The sequence below is a fragment of the Euprymna scolopes genome, chromosome 45, assembly GCF_053919585.1.
Source record: "Euprymna scolopes isolate OS-2025 chromosome 45, ASM5391958v1, whole genome shotgun sequence".
NCBI classification, from domain to species: Eukaryota; Metazoa; Mollusca; class Cephalopoda; order Sepiida; family Sepiolidae; genus Euprymna; species Euprymna scolopes.
In genome coordinates, this window is record NC_136526.1 from 28,613,637 (window position 1) to 28,628,576 (window position 14,940).

Here is a 14,940-nt window from a genome sequence, read left to right on the forward strand (position 1 = left end):
TGGCTGAAGAGAGCTCGATAAGGATACCTTAAACGGGCCTTATTATCGGGCTTGAAACCGACGGTACCAATGACCTGTCTCAACTAACAACTTTCTGTACACAAAATATATATATATAAATATATATACATTTATATAAATATATATACATATATATATATAAATATACATATATATATAAATATATATATATAAATATATATATTCATATATATACAAATATATATATATATAAATACAAATTTTTTTGTGTGTATATATATATATATATACACATATATATATATATATATATATATATATATATATATCTGGTTGATTCGGCGTAACGAAACCAATTGTACAACCTTGAAATATGTCTATATAGTGTCATAATATGTATATATATATATATATATATATATATATATATATATATATATATATACGGTGGGGGGGGGAAACGGTAAATCAAACTGCAGAAACACGTCTTAAATGTACAAGTTCTATCATTGAACCCCCCCCTAAAAAAAAATGCTATATAAACCGCTCGTGAAAACTTAATTTTTTTTAGATCAATTAAAAAGCACCAAAAACTACCTAAAACTTTCTTGTTATTTCAAATGTCTGCTTAAAAATTCTTCCGCGATGTTGCAAGTCACCTTACTACGCGCTTCCATGCGCGAACGCATCATGTAAGAATAGCATAAACAATGGCGGTGAGTTGGCACAAAATAGTGTGAGGGTTCAGGGGCTAATACCATGCAAACGGTAAATTTGCGACGGGTTTAAATATCAGATTCGTTGTCAGCGACCCCGAAAACCACATAAAAAAAAAACAAATTTTATTGGTCGGTGTTCTGTTGTAGTTAAAGTAAACATTTACCACTTTGTTTATGCATTTGGTGAAGAAGAAAAAGAATACTAAAGAGAGAGCGAACGAAAAGGGGAGGTAAATCACACTTCTTGATCATTTCAGAAAACAAGTTAAAAGATCAAACTTCAAACGGCGATTTCATGTGATGAAAGCGTCATTTTCGTAATCAGATTTCCATTTTAATTTACAAATCATACAGTCGTCATTTTATTCTTTGTTTAAATCACTCACATGATGTGTACAAAGATTTGCTGAAACGTAAGTAGGAATTGCTTCAATTTCCTTTGTTCTTTGTTTCCATTTGTAACATGTAAAAAGTTAAAAACTGTCCCTGATCTAGTGTGACCCCCAACCCGTAGTTATCTCCACTACATTTCAAATAATAACCGATATATAGAGTATATATAGACATATATATATATAGGGTATATATACATTTGTACAGTTTAATCAAGACATTAAAAAATGAAAATATCGAAAAAAAGTTTATATTGTACGTATCCGTTTTGGACTGAAGATTAAAAAAATAAAATTCACTTAATTTGAGTGAGTAGTTTTTTTTTTGTTTGTTTTTTTGTAATTTTTTTTTTTTCTTTTTACAGCAGAAAAACACGTTTTTATGACAGCACGTTGAAGGTAGACATCTTCGAATTTAAAAAAAAATTGTTTGTATTTTTAAAACACACCATGGGGAGATTATTAAATTTAAAGCGCCGACACTCCCTCCCCATCTTTAATTCTAGCTTTTCTTCTTAAAAATCGAACCTTTTGCTCGATATCATAACAAATTGTTTTTTGCTGTAAAAAACAACAAAAAAAAAAAACTACCCAATCAAATTAAGTGAATTTTTTTTTTCGGAGAACTTCATTCCATAACGGATACGTACAATATAAACTTTTTTTTTTGATATTTTCATTTATTAATGTCTTGATTAAACTGTAAAAGTACCATATTTTTTTCTTTTGATAAACTAATTTTTGGAAAATGATCCTTCCTTTTGGTACTTATGAACTAGGCAGAGCCAAAAAGTGAAAAAAAAAAAAAAAAAACGTTTTCTTTTTTTTTTTTAACGAATTAAAATCCATTATTCTTAAGCAACTTTTTTGGGTAAAACTTGCAGAGAATGCGCTGTTTTACGATTGTAAAAATTGACCCCACCCCCCAACGGAATTAATCAATAGAATAACATGCAACAATCGTACTTTTTATAAAAAGAAATTTTTTTTTTCTAAAAATAAAATTTTATTAACAAAAACGAAATAATTTAATTTTTAAACGAAAAAAAAATTCCATTTTGGTTTAACATTTTTTTTTATATATATTTTTTCATAAGTCCCACTCACAGTTCGCATTGGAAATGTTGACTTTTATAGTCATACTAGCAGGGCTACCCGGCGTTGCTCGGGACCGTATAAACAATGAAAAAACAAAAGCAGATATTGAACATATGTTTTATTCTTAGGGGAGAGGAATCTTTCATCTCTATGTATTATTTGTTTTATCTACCCTAGGACTGGTATTGTTCATGTTTTATCCCTAGCATAGGTAATTTACAGCATGTATATGAAATTGTTTTACCTTAGGGAGAAGAGAACAGGTAATATACAACATAATGTGTCTATATTACATCCCTGGCAACGCCTAGAAACCAGCTAGAACATGTATTTCAGTCAATCTATATTACATCCTGGGCTATGCCGGGAAACCAGCTAATCTCTATTTAGTGACTTGACCACCAAAATACCTCCCTAAGTGTGTCCTTTCTTTTGAACTAGAAATGTGTGTGAAATTTTGTTGAATGCATTGTTCACTATGATTTTCTTATTGTTCTACACAATATCAACTGTAGCGAAATAAAACAGTAAACTTAGTGTAGTGTTAGAATAAAGAGCAAAGGAAAAAATTAGAATTATATTCTGTAATTGCAAATCTAAATTTGCTAGCGTGTACCAGTATTTGCCAGGTTGTGTAAATTTGGAATTTATAACATATGTAGTGGCCTTTTCCTAGATACCTATTGCTAAAAATTATACTTTCATTTTGTTAGAAAAATCTCTCTTCGGATGCCCTGCATCATCCAAAATAAAAACAAATATTTTTATAATTGTTTCAGTACATTGCTACACAATGTGAAATTTTTTAACGTTTGTAAAAAAAAATCATGAATGTGCTTATATTCCAAAAAAGAAAATATCAGTGCACAGTATTGAAAGTGTTTGAGATTCAAAAGTCTGTAACATTTCTACTGACTTCATAAGATGTCATGTGAGAAACTGAATTGAATATCAAGACATTATCTGAAGCGTTTTTATTTTGGTGTAACATATGTGTTTACAGTGAACCTTAACTTTTAATAAACAGATTGGTATGCAATGACATAGGCTAAGAATCTTAGACAAAATATATATAAATTGGAAAAATGTGTGAACAAATGAAAAAAAAAAAATGATCCGCATCAAGCACAGTAATATTTTAGTGAAGAAAATATGAAATTGATGTTCAGTGATTAGTTTGGATGAATGAGAAAATGTAATTGTTTGATGCATAAAAAATAACTCATTTGCTGTATTTGATATTAAGCAGCAAAATATAGTGATTTGAATATTTAGGAAAACATCAAACCAGATTATGTAAAAAAAAAAAATGAAATTAGAAAAAATATATTTTATGTTTATGAGTTTTGCCAATCAAAATTTTGTGGCAGAAATTGGGTGATTACCATGCAATTTTATTTTGGTAAAATTCTTAAATTATTTGAATGTTTATTATAATTTCTAATTAGTGACTTCTTATCATCAAAATCCGCCCCAAAGAGTGTCCTTTCTTTTATTTTCAAATCTGTAGATAAAAAATTTGTTGAATATATAGGTTGAGAATTGTTCTCTCTCTCTCTCTCTCTCTCTCTCTCTCTTTCTCTCACACACACACACATTCTCACTTTTATAGATATAATAGAAAGATTATGCTAGATATATTTCTATATGTCTGAATACCCTTGGTATATCCAAATTTCAAATCTGTAGATAAAAAATTTGTTGAGTATATAGGTTCAGAATTGTTCTCTCTCTCTCACACACACACACATTCTCACTTTTATAGATATAATAGATTATGCTAGATATATTTCCATATGTCTGAATACCCTATATACAAATTTTCAAATCTTTAGATAAAAAATTTATTGAATATATAGGTTGAAAATTGTTCTCTCTCTCACACACATTCTCACTTTTATAGATATAATAGAAAGATTATGCTAGATATATTTCTATATGTCTGAATACCCTATATACAAATTTTCAAATCTGTAGATAGAAAATGTGTTGAATATATAGGTTGAGAATTGTTCTCTCTCTCTCTCTTACACACACACATTCTCACTTTTATAGATATAATATATAGATTATGCTAGATATATTTCTATAAGTCTGACTACCCTATATACCAAATTTCAAATCTGTAGATAAAAAATTTGTTGAGTATATAGGTTCAGAATTGTTCTCTCTCTCTCACACACACACATTCTCACTTTTATAGATATAATAGATTATGCTAGATATATTTCCATATGTCTGAATACCCTATATACAAATTTTCAAATCTTTAGATAAAAAATTTGTTGAATATATAGGTTGAAAATTGTTCTCTCTCTCACACACATTCTCACTTTTATAGATATAATAGATAGATTATGCTAGATATATTTCTATATGTCTGAATACCCTATGTACAAATTTTCAAATCTGTAGATAAAAAATTTGTTGAATATATAGGTTGAGAATTGTTCTCTCTCTCTCTCTCACACACACACACATTCTCACTTTTATAGATATAATAGAAAGATTATGCTAGATATATTTCTATATGTCTGAATACCCTATATACCAAATTTCAAATCTGTAGATAAAAAATTTGTTGAGCATATAGGTTTAGAATTGTTCTCTCTCTCTTTCTTTCTCTCTCTCTCTCTCTCTCTCTACCTCACACACACACATCCTCACTTTTATAGATATAATAGATTATGCTAGATATATTTCCATATGTCTGAATACCCTATATACAAATTTTCAGATCTGTAGATAAAAAATTTGTTGAATATCTAGGTTGAGAATTGTTCTCTCTCTCTATCACACACATTCTCACTTTTATAGATATAATAGATAGATTATGCTTTATATATTTACATATGTCTGAATACTCTATATACAAATTTTCAAATCTGTAGATAAAAAATTTGTTGAATATATAGGTTGAGAATTGTTCTCTCTCTCTCCCTCTCTCACACACATTCTCCCTTTTATAGATATAATAGATAGATTATGCTAGATATATTTCCATATGTCTGAATACCCTATATACAAATTTTCTAATCTGTAGATAAAAAATTTGTTGAATATATAGGTTGAGAATTGTTCTTACTCTCTCTCACACACACACATTCTCACTTTTATAGATATAATGAATAGATGATGCTAGATATATTTCCATATGTCTGAATACCCTATATACAAATTTTCAAATCTGTAGATAAAAAATTTGTTGAATATATAGGTTGAGAATTGTTCTCTTTCTCTCTCTCTCTCTCTCGCTACCTCACACACACACGCAAACATTCTCACTTTTATTGATATAATAGATGGATTATGCTAGATATATTTCTATATGTCTGAATACCCTATATACAAATTTTCAAATCTGTAGACAAAAATGTGTTGAATATATAGGTTGAGAATTGTTCTCTCTCTCTCGCTACCTCACACACACACACACAAACATTCTCACTTTTATAGATATAATAGATAGATTATGCTAGATATATTTCCATATGTCTGAATACCCTATATACAAATTTTCTAATCTGTAGATAAAAAATTTGTTGAATATTTTCAATCCTTATCCTCGAGTGGCGTCTGGGCCTTGATAAGTGGTAATGTGTATTTAACAAAATATAAATATATATATATATATAACAAATTTCCCGAATTTCCATTACTAACGATTACTACTGTGCACTTTTCAATCCTTATCCTCGAGCGGCCTGTGGGCCTTGATAAGTGGTCATGCGTATGTAACAAAATATAAATATATATATAACAAATTTACTGAATTTCCATTACTAACAATTACTATATTGTGTCCAATTGACTACTGCACGTTTCCACCCTTATCCTCGAGTGGCCTGTGGGCTTTGATAAGTGGTAATATCCTCAAGTGGCCTCTGGGCCTTGATAAGTGGTAATGCCTAAGTAACAAAAAAATAGGTATATAACAAATTTCCCGAATTTCCATTACTAACGATTACTACTGTGCACTTTTCAATCCTTATCCTCGAGTGGCCTGTGGGCCTTGATAAGTGATAATGCGTATGTAACAAAATATAAATATATATATAACAAATTTACTGAATTTCCATTACTAACGATTACTATATTGTGTCCAATTGACTACTGCACTTTTCAACCCTTATCCTCGAGTGGCCTGTGGGCCTTGATAAGTTGTAATATCCTCGAGTGGCCTCTGGGCCTTGATAAGTGGTAATGCCTAAGTAACAAAAAAATAGGTATATAACAAATTTCCCGAATTTCCATTACTAACGATTACTACTGTGCACTTTTCAATCCTTATCCTCGAGTGGCCTGTGGGCCTTGATATGTGGTAATGCGTATTTAACAAAATATCTTCTATATATATAAAAGCCAAACGTCTGTGTGTATGTATGTATGTTTGTTTGTAACGCTAAAACTTTTGAAAGACGGAACCAAACTTGACAAATTTGGTGTCATATCGAAGCCCCATCACCCAGATGACAAATATCGAAATTTCACGTCAAACGGACCACTAGAAGTTGGTCAACTGATCAGTTATCTTCTAGGGGGGCCCCAAAAAAACCTGTCATTATCTATATATATAAAAGACAAATGTTTGTTTGTAACGCTAAAACTTGAGATGAAAGATTCCTCTCCCCTAAGAATAAAACATATGTTCAATATCTGCTTTTGTTTTTTCATTGTTTATACGGTCCCGAGCAACGCCGGGTAGCCCTGCTAGTTAATATATATATAACAAATTTACTGAATTTCCATTACTAACGATTACTATATTGTGTCCAATTGACTACTGCACTTTTCAACCCTTATCCTCAAGTGGCCTGTGGGCCTTGATAAGTGGTAATATCCTCGAGTGGCCTCTGGGCCTTGATAAGTGGTAATGCCTAAGTAACAAAAAAATAGGTATATAACAAATTTCCCGAATTTCCATTACTAACGATTACTACTGTGCACTTTTCAATCCTTATCCTCGAGTAAACGTCTGTGTGTATGTTTGTATGTAACGCTAAAACTTTTGACAGACGGAACCAAACTTGACAAATTTGGTGTCATATCGAAGCCCCATCACCCGGATGACAAATATCGGAATTTCACGTCAAACGGACCACTAGAAGTTGGTCAACTGATCAGTTTTCTGATAGGGGGCCCCCAAAAAACCTGTCATTTCAACGTTATTTATTACGTAATTATTGAATGATCTAATGATATTTATACGTAAAAAAAAAAAACGCTTAGTCATGTCACGTGATGTGACGTCAACATCCAGTAATGGCGACGTTTGTAAATAACAACTCTTTTTACCGATAGTTTTGCAATTATTCTTCTCCTTCGTTATATATAATATTACACTTCATGACAATGTTTCCAACGTGATTAATTGGTTAAAAATACGAGAGTTTTAACGAAAAATGTCAAGAAAAAATGTAAAGGAATGAAAAAGTTTCAGCTTAAAAATATTCATCGATCAAAAAACGATCATTATATTTATGCTAGAAAATAAATAGCCATTTCCTTTATTACCACGTGACCTCCTACCTCTTAAACTGGAAGGGGGGAGAAGAGGCTGCTTCAAAACAAACAAAAACAGTAATTTTCCATCCCTCTTCCTCTTCTCTCTCTCTCTCTCTCAATCCCTCCTCATCTTCTCTCTCTCTCTCCATCCCTCTTTCTCTTCTCTCTCTCCATCCCTCTTTCTCTTCTCTCTCTCTCCATCCCTCTTTCTCTTCTCTCTCTCTCCATCCCTCTTTCTCTTCTCTCTATCTCCACCCCTCTTTCTCTTCTCTCTATCTCCACCCCTCTTTCTCTTCTCTCTCTCTCACCCTCTTTCTCTTCTCTCTCTCTCACACTCTTTCTCTTCTCTCTCTCTCACACTCTTTCTCTTCTCTCTCTCCACCCCTCTTTCTCTTCTCTCTCTCCACCCCTCTTTCTCTTCTCTCTCTCCACCCCTCTTTCTCTTCTCTCTCTCCACCCCTCTTTCTCTTCTCTCTCTCCACCCCTCTTTCTCTTCTCTCTCTCCACCCCTCTTTTTCTTCTCTCTCTCTCACCCTCTTTCTCTTCTCTCTCTCACCCTCTTTCTCTTCTCTCTCTCACCCTCTTTCTCTTCTCTCTCTCACCCTCTTTCTCTTCTCTCTCTCTCTCTCACCCTCTTTCTCTTCTCTCTCTCTCTCACCCTCTTTCTCTTCTCTCTCTCACCCTCTTTCTCTTCTCTCTCTCTCTCTCACCCTCTTTCTCTTCTCTCTCTTACACTCTTCTCTCCCTCTCTCTCACCCTCTTTCTCTTCTCTCTCTCTCACCCTCTTTCTCTTCTCTCTCTCTCACCCTCTTTCTCTTCTCTCTCTCTCACCCTCTTTCTCTTCTCTCTCTCTCTCTCTCACACTCTTTCTCTTCTCTCTCTCTCACCCTCTTTCTCTTCTCTCTCTCTCACCCTCTTTCACTTCTCTCTCTCTAACCCTCTTTCTCTTCTCTCTCTTACACTCTTCTCTCCCTCTCTCTCACCCTCTTTCTCTTCTCTCTCTCTCTCACCCTCTTTCTCTTCTCTCTCTCTCTCACCCTCTTTCACTTCTCTCTCTCACCCTCTTTCTCTTCTCTCTCTCTCTCACACCCTCTTTCTCTTCTCTCTCTCTCTCTCACACCCTCTTTCTCTTCTCTCTCTCTCTCACACCCTCTTTCTCTTCTCTCTCTCTCACACCCTCTTTCTCTTCTCTCTCTCACCCTCTTTCTCTTCTCTCTCTCTCACCCTTTTTCTATTCTCTCTCTCACCCTCTTTCTATTCTCTCTCTCTCACCCTCTTTCTATTCTCTCTCTCTCACCCTCTTTCTCTTCTCTCTCTAACCCTTTTTATCTTCTCTCTCTCTCTAACACTCTTTCGCTTCTCTCTATATTAACACCCATAGGCCACTCGAGGATGAGAGTTGAAAGGTGCACAGTAGTCCAATTCGGGAAAGAGGATGGAACCGCTTTAACGGGAGGATGAGTTATTAAGCGACTCCAACCTATTTTGTTATACATATATATACATATATTTTGTAAAAAATATATATTACCGCTTATCAAGGCCCATAGACCACTCGAGGATAAGAGTTGAAAAGTGCACAGTAGTCAAATTCATGAAAGAGGATGGAACTGCTTTAACAGGAGGATGAGTTATTCAGCGACTCCAACCCATTTTCTTATATATATATATATTGTAAAAAACATATATTACCACTTATAAAGGCCCATAGGTCACTCGAGGATAAGATTTGAAAAGTGCACAGTAGTCAAATTCGGGAAAGAGAATGGAACCGCTTTAACGGGAGGATGATTTATTCAGCGACTCCCACCTATTTTGTTATACATACACATATATATATTTTGTAAAATATATATATTACAACTTATCAAGGCCTTTAGGCCACTCGAGGATGAGAGTTGAATAGTGCACAGTAGTCAAATTCGGGAAAGAGGATGGAACCGTTTTAACGGGAGGATGAGTTATTCAGCGACTCCAACCTATTTTGTTATATATATATATACATATATTTTTTAAAAATATATATTACCACTTATCAAGGCCCATAGGCCACTCGAGGATGAGAGTTAAAAAGTGCACAGTAGTCAAATTCGGGAAAGAGGATGGAACCGCTTTAACTGGAGGATGAGTTATTCAGCGACTCCAACTTATTTTGTTATATATATATATATATATATATATATTTTGTAAAAAATATATATTACCACTTATCAAGGCCCATAGGCCATTCCAGGATAAGAGTTGAAAAGTGCACAGTAGTAAAATTCGGGAAAGAGGATGGAACCGCTTTAACGGGAGGATGAGTTATTACGCAACTCCAACCTATTTTGTTATATATATATATATATATATATATTTTGTAAAAAATATATGTTCCCACTTATCAAGGCCCATAGGCCACTCGAGGATGAGAGTTAAAAAGTGCACAGTAGTCAAATTCTGGAAAGAGGATGGAACCGCTTTAACGGGAGGATGAGATATTCAGCGACTCCCACCTATTTTGTTATATATACACATAGATATATTTTGTAAAAAATATATATTACAACTTATTAAGGCCTTTAGGCCGCTCGAGGATGAGAGTTGAATAGTGCACAGTAGTCCCATTCGGGAAAGAGGATGGAACCGCTTTCACGGGAGGATGAGTTAATCAGCAACTCCAACCTATTTTGTTATATATATATATACATATATTTTGTAGAAAATATATATTACCACTTATCAAGGCCCATAGGCCACTCGAGGAGTAGACTTGAAAAGTGCACAGTAGTCAAATTCGGGAAAGAGTATGGAACCGCTTTAACTGGAGGATGAGTTATTCAGCGACTCCAACCTATTTTGTTATATATATATATATATACATATATATACATATATATATGTATATATATATATATTTTGTAAAACATATATATTACCACCTATCAAGGGCCATAGGCCACTCGAGGATAAGAGTTGAAAAGTGCACAGTAGTCAAATTCGGGAAAGAAGATGGAACCGCTTTAACGGGAGGATGATTTATTCAGCGACTCTAACCTATTTTTTATATATATATATATATATATATATATATATATAGATAGATATTTTGCATAAAATATATAATACCACTGATCAAGGCCCAAAGGCCACTCGAGGATAAGAGTTTAAAAGTGCACAGTAGTCAAATTCGGGAAATAGGATGGAACCGCTTTAACGGGAGGATGAGATATTCAGCGACTACAACCTATTTTGTTATATATATATATATATTTGGTAAAAAAATATATATTACAACTTATCAAGGCCCATAGGCCACTCGAGGATGAGAGTTTAAAAGTGCACAGTAGTCAAATTCGGGAAAGAGGATGGAACCGCTTTAACGGGAGGATGAGTTATTCAGCGACTCCAACCTATTTTGATATATATATATATATATATTTTGTAAAAAAAATATATTAGCTTATCAAGGCCCATAAGCCATTCGAAGAATAGAGTTGAAAAGTGCACACACATTTCTAGATACCTATATCTAATAAGTTCAAAAGAAAGGACACACTTAGGGAGGTATTTTGTGGTCAAGTCACTAAATAGAGATTAGCTGGTTTCCCGGCATAGCGCAGGATGTAATATAGATTGACTGAAATACATGTTCTAGCTGGTTTCTAGGCGTTGCCAGGGATGTAATATAGACGCATTATGTTTTATATTACCTGTTCTCTTCTCCCTAAGGTAAAACAATTTCATATACATGCTGTAAATTACCTATGCTAGGGATAAAACATGAACAATACCAGTCCTAGGGTAGATAAAACAAATAATACATAGAGATGAAAGATTCCTCTCCCCTAAGAATAAAACATATGTTCAATATCTGCTTTTGTTTTTTCATTGTTTATACGGTCCCGAACAACGCCGGGTAACCCTGCTAGTATATATATATAACAAATTTACTGAATTTCCATTACTAACGATTACTATATTGTGTCCAATTGACTACTGCACTCTTCAACTTTTCAAGTGGCCTCTTCCCCCCCCCCATAGTTTAACAGTGGTAGGAGGTCACGTGATAATAATACAAAAAAGGTAATGGCTGTTTGTTTTGTAGCTTAAATATAACAATGTTTATATTTTTATCGATGAATATTTTTAAGCTGAATTTTTTGTATCTCTTATCATTTTGTCTTGATATTTTTCGTTATACGCTCGTATAATTACTATTTTTAACCAGTTAATCACGTTGGAAACATTGTCATGACGTTTAATATTATATATAATGAAGGAGAGTTATTCTTTCAAAACTATCGATAAGAAAAGTTGTTATTTACAGACATCGCCATTACTGGATGTTGACGTCACGTGACATGACTAAGTATTTTTTTTATTACGTATAAATATCATTGGATCCAGCAAGAAATACGTAATGAATAACGTTAAAATGACAGGTTTTTTGGGGGCTCCCCTTGCAGAAAACTGATCAGTTGACCCACTTCTAATGGTCCGTTTGACGTGAAATTTCGATATTTGTCATCGATGGGGGTTCAATATGATACCAAATTTGTCAAGTTTGGTTCCGTTTGTCAAAAGTTTTAGCGTTACATACAAACATACATACAAACCCACAGACGTTTGAGATTTATATATATATACTAGCAGGGCTACCCGGCGTTGCTCGGGACTGTATAAACAATGAAAAAACAAAAGCAGATATTGAACATATGTTTTATTCTTAGGGGAGAGGAATCTTTCATCTCTATGTATTATTTGTTTTATCTACCCTAGGACTGGTATTGTTCATGTTTTATCCCTAGCATAGGTAATTTACAGCATGTATATGCAATTGTTTTACCTTAGGGAGAAGAGAACAGGTAATATACAACATAATGTGTCTATATTACATCCCTGGCAACGCCTAGAAACCAGCTAGAACATGTATTTCAGTCAATCTATATTACATCCTGGGCTATGCCGGGAAACCAGCTAATCTCTATTTAGTTACTAGACCACCAAAATACCTGCCTAAGTGTGTCCTTTCTTTTGAACTTATTAGATATAGGTATCTAGAAATGTGTGTGAAATTTTGTTGAATGCATTGTTCACTATGATTTTCTTATTGTTCTACACAATATCAACTGTAGCGAAATGAAACAGTAAACTTAGTGTAGTGTTAGAATAAAGAGCAAAGGAAAAAATTAGAATCATATTCTGTAATTGCAAATCTAAATTTGCTAGCGTGTACCAGTATTTGGCAGGTTGTGTAAATTTGGAATAAGTGGTAATATATATTTTTTACAAAATGTATATATATATATATATAACAAAATAGGTTGGAGTCGCTGAATAACTCATCCTCCCGTTAAAGTGGTTCCATCCTCTTTCCCAAATTTGACTACTGTGCACTTTTCAACTCTCGTCCTCGAGTGGCCTATGGGCCTTGATAAGTGGTAATATATATTTTTTACAAAATATACATATATATATGTAACCAAGTTATGGGGTTGATATGCCGTTGTAGAGAAAGAGCAAAAAGAACGAAAATAGGACGATCAAATGACTCTGTGGTTAGAACAAACAAAGGAAAAAGTATGTCAAGAGATACTTATTGTTGTAACGGTCAGAGTTTGGAGTGAGCTGGCTGTTTATTTTGAAACACAGAATTCGAGATGAAATGACAGGCGGTTGTGTATTTTAGAAAACAAGGTTTTAAAGCTGATGACAGGCAAGTTTTCTTGTTGTAAACAAATAAAAACTCGTGATGTTTAAAGGGTATTGATGGATATGTATATATTCCTCGAACACAGAGAAAAGAAGAGAAGAGAGAAAAAGAGAGAATTCGATTTTGGCGAATTCAGATGGTGTTAAAGTCGGGCAGAGAGGGCTTTTGACTTAAAACACGTATCTCCAATGGCCGAACAACTTATCTGAACTCGAGTCACAAGCTACCGTTTTAAAATAGCTACAGCCAACTTCCTTCAAACTCTGAAATATTATTAGACCATTATTATTGTGAATAAACCCAGATTAATTGTTTATTCATGTGTGGAATCGTTTTTATTTCCTTTTTCACCACACTAAAATCCACGGCTCTCTTATCGGCGATGTTCGCCGGTAAGCGGGTGCACAACGGCAGGTCCGGGGTATAAATTTAGACGATCAACTGATAATTCTGTCACTACCCCATACCAGCAACATTAAAACGGCTAAGAATTATCACCGGCAGTGGTCACTGGAAGGACGAAAATAGTGAGCTGCAAACCGCCAGAGTCGGGTCGTTTTCAGGCTGCCGTAATTGGAGTGGAAGAGTTCTGAGGTCGACGATCATCTCAACCGACCGGCTGAAGGGGGTGACATTTGGTCGCCATTGACCAAGGATTATCGAAATCAGGAAGAATGTGTGTTAGCTAACCAGGCAGACGGATTCAAAACCAAACAAAAAAAACAGGAGGTTTACTGTTTACAACAGGTGAGACCTTCCAACAAGCGAGTCAACAAAAGCAGCGCAGAACCAACAACATCTCAGCGATCAGGTAGGAAACCACCTTATTTTCGTTCTTATCACTTTCTTTTGCTTGTCGGTATTCGTTTTCGGACTTCTTGTGGGCTTTTTCAAAGAGCGCTTATATTTTTTTTTGTTTTGTCTATTGTTATTTAATACGTAATCCGCTAGGACTACTACCATGACCAATGAAAACGGTAGGTCTGTAGAGGAGTGAGGGCGTAGGATTGAAGAAGGGGGACGGCTAACCCCAAAACTTAACGTAACGGGATCCAGAGTCCCACTGTTCACAGGTTGGGCTGTGGAGTTGGGACCCTGGCTCAAAGCAATAGAGATGAAAGGGCGCATCTATAACCTGTCGGATGCCGATATGATTTCACTGGCATACGACTATACCAAGGATGCTGCTTCAGAATGGATTGGAGAGTATTTGGATAAATACAAATCCCAAACCAACTGGAAGATGTTTGAAAATGACATCCAGCGGCACTTCGGCAGTCATTCGAGCCGAACGGAGGCAGCTCGAGCGCTGGTAGGTGTGAGGCAGAGGGGTGGCGAATCCATCGCTCACCTAGAGGGATGCATGAGCGTTGTCGCTAAGGTAGCTTACCCAGATCAAGATCGGAGAAAGTCCCAGCTGGCAGAGTTCTTCACGGACGCTTTGAGCAATTCCCTGTTGCGTGAGGACGTGGCAAGGGCACAGCCTAACACGTTGGAGGAGGCCTTTGCACAGGCTCGCAGAGCTGAAGCCCTCCTCCTGAGATTAGGA

The 14,940-nt window shown here is 34.6% G+C and overlaps 1 protein-coding gene across 1 annotated transcript in view; it reads left to right on the plus strand.

The window, feature by feature from the left end:
* The first annotated feature begins 794 nt into the window (after window positions 1-794).
* LOC145269319 (uncharacterized) overlaps window positions 795-14,940 on the plus strand; it is a 30,513-nt gene continuing 16,367 nt past the window's right edge. The window contains exon 1 of the mRNA XM_080125017.1: window positions 795-1,114. The gene's annotated coding sequence lies outside the window, so the exon portion shown is untranslated. The remainder of the gene's footprint in view (window positions 1,115-14,940) is intronic.